Source organism: Priapulus caudatus, unplaced genomic scaffold (genome assembly GCF_000485595.1).
Source record: "Priapulus caudatus unplaced genomic scaffold, Priapulus_caudatus-5.0.1 Scaffold822, whole genome shotgun sequence".
Classification (NCBI taxonomy): Eukaryota; Metazoa; Priapulida; class Priapulimorpha; order Priapulimorphida; family Priapulidae; genus Priapulus; species Priapulus caudatus.
The window spans coordinates 1-8,179 of record NW_014577883.1 but is presented as its reverse complement, the minus strand read 5'-3'; the positions used below and the strand labels follow the sequence as shown (position 1 = coordinate 8,179).

The window sequence follows — 8,179 nt, the reverse complement described above, 5'->3', positions numbered from 1 at the left end:
AGGGCGGTGGGGATGGAGGAAGGGCGGTGGAGATGGGGAAGGGCGGTGGGGATGGGGGAAGGGCGGTGGAGATGGGGAAGGGCGGTGGGAATGGTGGAGGTGGGGGAGGTGGAGGTATATGGGGGAGTACGAGAGAGGGGGAGGTATGGGCGGAGTAGGGAGGTTACTGCCGGTGGGTTTCACCCGCTCGGCGTGTATCTACGATTAGTCACGCGTTGGTACGCATGGCGGCGGCATGGAACCGACGCCTGACGCGCAACGCAGACGACAAATACGGGGACGCGAACCACCGAGCGAATGACTCATCCACGAGAGCTAACGAAGAACGAACTTAACGAGTTTGAAAAAAGAATCCTAAATAGTTTCTCAACGACGTCTGTGCGATAGTAGAAAATAACCACAATGTATGTTTACAGTTAGGTTAAGCGTTATCGTTAGCGTGACAATGATGACAAGATCATTTTCATCGGTTAGTAATTTACCTTGAGCACGTTGCACGACTATTCTACGTGCACAGAAAATAGGAAGCCTTTTATTTCTTAATCCACACCCACTAAAATCCTGTGTTGAAAGTCCTGTTTTCCTGTTAGACTGTTGACACAAACATGGTAAATTTACACGTTTTACATACGCAATGTATAGGGGGCCGTCCGGACTACGAGGAAAAGTTAATGTTAAGACGTTAGAACTCATATTTTAAGAAATGTTAAAACTAGTTTTGTTTCTGACAACGGGTCCTCGAGTACTGCAAATGAGAACCTTAAGGATAGCCATGCAGTGAGGCTAAAGATAGCACAGCAAAGTAAAGATTGACAGAGTTAAAAAGCCTACGTCATAAAATATATCGGCGAGAAGGACGACAGTCTTTCGTTTCGCACTCGACATCGCCACGGCGATAAGTCCGTACAGGATACAGCATCTCACATCCCCTCCCCCACACACGCGCGCCGTACGAGCGACAACGAAGAAACAGACTTCACACGTCATGAACAAGATCTCTGCCTCTCTTCCAGCTTCGCTTCCCCACCGACTCACGACGTGGACATCGGAAGGAGAGCAGACAGGATCGATCCCGCTTCTCTCCCCGCTGACTAACAGGATGGCTTCAGTAAGACTAAGAGACCAGGATCAATCCAGTAGTGCTTCCCTCCAGAATGAATCCCCGTTTTTTCCCCGCATCGCTCTGACTAACGGAATGGCTTCAGTAAGACTAAGAGACCAGGATCAATCCAGCCTCGCTCCCCTCCAGGATGAATCCCTGCTTCTCTCCCGCATTGCTTCCCGACGGACTAACGGAATGGCTTCAGTAATAGACGAGGATCAATCCAACCACACTCCCTCCACCACCCCCGCAGCCACCGCGAATCGATCGTTTCTATGGCAACTGTATCTTTTGACGACGTTCGGCGTTTTTGCGCGGCGTTTACATTTCGTGATTGAATAATAATCGCCGAACGCAGAATCAACAAATTCGCGCCGGAACCGTAGTAATTAGCTGACTGCGCTGCGATCGGAAATGAAGTGTGAAGCATAAAACCCACCATAAAGAAGAGCGGCTAGCTACCAAGAGCAAACGCACACGAACTCACGCGCACTCGTTCCCTAACCTACTAACTACCCCCCCCCCCCCACTAAAACACCACCAGGTTACTAAATTAGAAGTAGCAGAGTGGAACCAATCGTAAAAAGGCAGCCGATCTGCTTACAAAAGTGATTTTCTCATTCTTTCGATTCGACAGCTGGTTCACGCCAACCGTAGCATCCGGTCAGAGTTATAGCCAAGACGGTAATTGATGCTCCGCTTTCTACGTTGCGTCGCGCATTATAATTTCGACGAAAATAAACCGCGCGTAGGTGGTATTTAGAGTTTTAAACGCCTGATCAGATGGGATCTACAGGGTGGCCTAGATTGATTAATCCGCCTACTGCAGATTTTATTGTTCCGGAACCTTAACAGGTTTCCGTCATTCCGACCCAATTTTTGCAGATTTATTTTTTAATTGGCTGCGCGTCATCAACGCTAATTTGGCTTTACGTGCTTAGAGCAATCGCATTAACCAGGTTTGTAGTTATGCAGCGAATATCTACGAACCTGTTCTGAGTCATGCTATACTAGGCGAAAAGCCACTTAATGACCATGTGGTATTGCTACTGAATGCGTGCGTCCAAGAAAAATATGCGTGGCTCTGAGTCACGAAATTTAATGTTCTCATTAGCAGGTCACCACCGCGTTATCGATAAATTATTTTCCGAGGCGACGTCCCCCCCCCCGCCATATTCCCAAGTGAATTAAAATACGGCTTTGGAAACAAGGTCGACTAACTTGGGCGAGCATAGAACTCGGATTGAAAACACTCCCGTCTCGACGAATCGCGCGTTTGTTCAATTCGTAGGGAAAGGTCGGCGAGGATTTTACACAACAGCTGCACTACGCACGCACTCTGAATTCACAGCAGACATGCCGTGTTTCTGCACAATCTGCATCCACGGTAGCACACATTTGCACGAAAAATATACATAACTACGAACGCACGCACGCACACACATAAACACGCACGCACGCACACACACACACACGCACGCACACACACGCACGCACACGCACACACACACACACATCCACTTAGGCTCCAAAGAATCGTAAAGTCGACACAACCGTAAAAGCAGCTTGCGTATTCACATTACGATCGAAAAAGCCCACCCCTCAACCACTAACCCACCACCCAACCACGCATTCCCACTCCCACTAGTCTATACAACCCCGGTGCTCACCGGTCGCAGTCACGCGCTGCAGAGTGACACCGCTAAAGCACAGACCCCTGTGAACCAAACGCTATCTCCTCCATCCCGTCGTGCCACCGCGCGCACAAACAATACGCAAGGACGTCGAAGCTTCCATCATTCACTCGTGCGACGAGGGCCACCGATATGCATTACTATGGATTTTCCTGTCTCTGGATTCCTGTGCATGTCATTAATTTCTACCCCATTATCGGCTTGACATCCGTGGGAACAAAGGCGGCCCCTGGGGGAGGGGGCGCGAGCGCCGATGACTCACTGAGAAAACACGGATCCTGCCTCCCGGCACGAATCTTCGTAGACTGCCGCCCTCTAACAGCTTCCTTTCCCTCCCACAGAGAGAGAGGGTTCTGAGAGAGTCACTGCCGGCACGATGGCTTCCTAAGGGGTGACCGACCGACTGGTAACGACTGAGGGCTGGGCTGCTCTCGCGCTGGGTTACGTGATACTGGGATAAGCAGTCAGACTTCCTCCTAGGAATCCTCTTAGGATAATGCCAAGTAGGAGGATGTACACATATACATACTTATATATAGTGTTGATAGTACCGAGAAGCTAGTTCTGTTCAGAATGCAAATCCGTTCTTTGAAATTCGACAACGACAAGGGAAGCGATAGAGAAAATCGATTTATCAATGTGCGGCAACGCACTTACGTGCCATCACAAAAACAGGATTATGATCATAGTGATAAAGACTACACTAGATAAACACAACGTGCGGCTACAGAACTCACTGGTTTCGAGAAACGTGCCGAGTACACTGACGATCAGTATGTGAAACTTCATCCCTGTGTTGGATCGCAATGGAATGAATGGTATGACCAAAGTATCGGCTCGTATCCCCGATAAAGTCTGCATTCCAGGGGGCACACCACACAGTACAGCAATTCCTACATTCTCGTTGTCCCTCAATGTCATCGCGTTCATTGCGTGTTAACATTTTAAACATGAATTATCATCACTAATATTATATTTAATATCATATTCATTTAAATAAAGCACACGTGCACATATAGAGACTAGATCACTGCATGCGATATAAAATCGTATTCGAGAGCAGTGCTGCAATAGGTTGTGGAAAATTACGAATAAACAAGCAATTGACTTCATTGTTTTTCGCCGATCTCACATATAGTGTGTCATGTTCAAAAGTAGTCTCACGGTCAAAACTCAGAACGTAAACTTGAACTGCGCTGAACGTACAGCTCTCTCACCCACTACTGACGTGCACAGGTACTCTCTCTCACGTTGATTCAACCGACACCAGTTATAATAATCGCTGTGGCTATAGCCTACATGCCCGGCAGCCGGGCACGGTCTTCGATTTCCTAAATGCCAGGCAGTTCCTAACCCTAACCCTTGTTTACTTGAGATAACGCTGAAAATTAAAAACTGCCGGGCATTTAGGAAATCGAAGACCGTGCCCGGCAGCTGTCTAATATATGCCAGCTGCCGGGCATATAGCCACTCTGTATAATAATAGGTCATACGTACATACTACTATTTATACTGCGAACTACGTATACTGGCTGGTACATTATTACATACATATACATTCCAATACTGTGGCTAGTTGTAGACTAGACTCAGAGCGCCTACACTCCAGTACAAGAGCCTTCAAGAAGCAGCTGTCATCAGTTCTAACCGTGTAGCATTTTCGTTCCTCCACACACCTGTCGCGAAGCGAAAATGGTACGCGGGTAGAGCTTGCATGATTATAATGTAGGCCTACTACATGTATATTTCCATTCAAGAATGTCAACACAACAGTGCACTGCTAGCTAGATAGTAGATACGGTCATACGCCGACAGACTTTGCAGCTTTTACTCACCAAATACATTTACCAGGTCGTCATGAATGATACAATCCCCGACGATTGAATAATACAGAATAATATCCCAACGGTGCACGTAAATAACGACGTACTTTCGCAGAAATGTGAGAAATAAGACGCTGCTTATCTCTTCAGCAACAGTACCAAGTTATTTTTCCCATGACGTCATCTGCGACACAAGCGCCACCGAACGTGCTGCCACCGAGTGGCAGAAAACAACAGCAAACGTGACACGATCAACGCGTGCACTGAATCGTTCCTTGTATAACATATAATACATATATCTCCTATGTCTATTTATATATACACCGTTTTAAATATAACATAAGAGATAATAACTACCCAAGACAATTTTATTGGTATTAATATTGCTATGACCATATAAATGTAGAGGAAGATGGCGCTCGTGCGTCGGTCACCGTTGATTGCCAAGAGAATTTTCTTCGCCCGTTCTTATGCGTTCAAACCGGAGCCAGGCGAGCCGACAGCACGTGTGCTTGGTTAAACCCGATCTATAATGTTTATTTACCTCGCAGCATCATGCCCTGGGTTCCCCGCTTTGCTAATGTAAATGAAAAAGACGCTCCGACATCGCCCACTGTTGACTGTCAAGAGAATGTTCTTCAGCCATTCTAATACGTTCAAAGTAGAGCGTGTATAGTCTTAACAATATTATATGGAAGCCCTGAAACGACATACGACTTTTTGAGTTTCTGAGTTTTCGAGTTTCTGAATTTCCGAGTTTCTGAGTTTCTAAGTTTCATCTGCGCATGAATTTTCATATATTATATTATGTCCGATGTGAAACAAAGAAAAGCAATGATAGACACAGTAGGTCATTTTTTATATCTTTTAGATCTCGATAGCCCCAGTCACAAGAAACAGAGATCCGTTTACAGAATTAAAAAATTCCACTCCTGTGACGAGTTACGGGCATTTTTGTGACGGAATTTTGACCCATTTTGGGGAATCCCTATGGGAAGGTATAAAACGGGATTTTTGGAGCATTCTTCCCCATTGTTTGTGACTTAATTAGTCATATCATCAACATTTCTCAACCAAATACCTGGATATTTCACATGAGGAAAAATACTCAAAATTAAAGACTGAAAATTTATTTATATAGTATTGGTGTTACATTTATATATATTATACAGAAACTCGAAAACTTAAAAAATCTCATGTCGTCTCAGGTCTTCAATATCAAAGTTGCATGTTCATAATAACGAATATATTTGCAATCGATTGCTGTAGTACATGACTGGACGATGCTGCGACCTCGTGGCACAAGCCCCGGAGCAATTACTTATTGTTACGTTTATCGTTTAGAATATAATGCATGTGTAGGTATATTATTATGATTTGTTGACCGAGGTTATCATACGCACATTAGCTTGACCTACATCATGTACATGCGCGTGGGCGGTTTTGTGCATATCTCGTCAGGAGTAAAATAACATTCACACCTCTTACTAGAGGGGTTCACTGAGTTGCACATCTCTCGCGAAAGCTGTGGATTAGGGAAAGCCTACTGAAATATGTATGTATGCGTGTTGATAAATAAGTAATAAAATAAACAAGTGAATAAATATAGTAAAGACGCGTTACCATAATAAGGAATATATTTACGACCAATTACTTGACTGAACGATGCTGCTACCTCGTGGCAGAAGCCGGCATTACAATCGATTACATTACTGGACGATGCTGCTACCTTCTGGCAGAAGCTGACATTACAAGTAAAAAATGGATTAAAAATGCATTAAAGTGGAATATTATTATTCTCACCAGAAAGATAGGAGCGAACCATTATTGTCTAGCGTGTTGTTTACTTTTCATTACTGCTACCGTTTCTGCGACCACGTACAATCGCCCCGAAAGCAATAATATTTTGTTGCAATATTTAAATTTAGTATATACAGTACTAGTCGTTTTCGGGGTCATAAGGTGCTTATACTTTAGAGCGGGTGGCGATCCCAATATTTCATTTGCACAGCACTGCCCTGCATTTCACATGACTCTGTAGTAATGTATAAAGAGGTGTTGGGGTGCGAGTAACATGCGGCATTATTGCTCAGAGGCGCAGCCGGCTGAAAGGTGCGATAGGATATGTTTACTAGGCACTTCTAATTTTAACATATATTTTAAATTTAATTAGGGGGTCATGAGTATAGTGGTTAGCGGGTAGCTGGTTAGGTTTGGGTCAGAGGTTAGTGGTTTAGCGTTAGGAGTTGGGCACTTTAGTTTTTCACTTTTTCTTTAATATACTCGTTAAAATATATGCTTAAAATTGAAGTGCTAAGTAAATTCTATCGCACTTTCAGCCGGCTGCCTCGGGCAAGCAGTCGCGTCCTCTCCCCTGTGAGACGCGCAGCCAACGCTATGTGAAGAGTGATCTATATATACCTTATCGTATCCAATTTTGCGTGTGTGCGATGATGCGTGGTGCTTACGCGCGGGTTGTACGCTTGTCACTTTACCTTATGGTTTCTGTGGCATTGAGTGTTGGTTTTCGGGGGCTTAAGGCAAGGTATCTCGGCCGTAGTTGCTAGTATACAGGTAAGCACGCACGCACGCACGCACGCACGCACCGCACGCACGCCGCCACGCACACACGCACAGCGTAGAGCGTAGGTCTGTGCTTGAAATGAATTAGTATTGCTATTTTTTACCTGCAGAATATAATGTGTTATGTAGATATTGCAGACGTTGTTAGGTGTTTGGTAACTTCCGGCACAGCTTTACACTGCTCTCAGCTTAGGCAATTTTTGGGCATATCTCGTAGGTAGGATATTGTCCTAATTTTACACCAGAGCGCCTATTAATTGTCCTACTCGTTATATATAGAGGCACATTATTGTCCTATACTCGTATATACTTAGCTGGCATATAATTTGTCCTACTCGTATATATAGCGGCATATTATTGTTCTACTCTTCTATATAGCGGTATTATTGCGTACCTACTCGTGTTATATAGCGGCATTTATTGCGTCTCACTCGTGTTATATAGCGGATACTTAATTGTCTTACTCGTGTAGATAGCGTATTAATTGCGTCCTACTCGCGTATATGCCGCCTGGCATATTCTTGAGTCACTACTCGCGTTAATATAGCGGCAATAATTAATTGTCCCTACCTCTCTATATAGCGGCAATATTAATGGCGTACTTACTCGTGTATATAGCGGCATCTTAAATTGTCCTACTCTATCTTACGATAGCGGCTTATTAATTGTGTCTTACTTTCTATATAGCCGGCATATTAATTGTGTCTTACTGTGTATATAGCGGCTATTAATTGCGTCCTACTCGAGTAATATTAGCGGCATATTATTGATTGTCTTACTCCCGTCAATATAGCGGCTACTTTAAATTGCGTCCTTACTCTCGTTATATAGCATGGCATTTATTATAGTTCTTGATCGTTGTTATATAGCCGGCATATGTATTGAGTCCTATCGTGTATATAGCGGGCATATTAATATGTTTCTTACTTCGCCGTATATAGCGCATATTAATTGTGTCTACTCTCGTATATTTTGCG

General features: G+C 44.4%; 1 long non-coding RNA gene across 1 annotated transcript in view; it reads right to left on the bottom strand.

The window, feature by feature from the left end:
• The window catches only part of LOC106813772, a 22,365-nt gene extending 17,611 nt beyond the window's left edge, over positions 1-4,754 (bottom strand). The window contains exon 1 of the long non-coding RNA XR_001394506.1: positions 4,632-4,754. This is a non-coding gene — a long non-coding RNA (uncharacterized LOC106813772). The remainder of the gene's footprint in view (positions 1-4,631) is intronic.
• Positions 4,755-8,179: the final 3,425 nt, after the last annotated feature.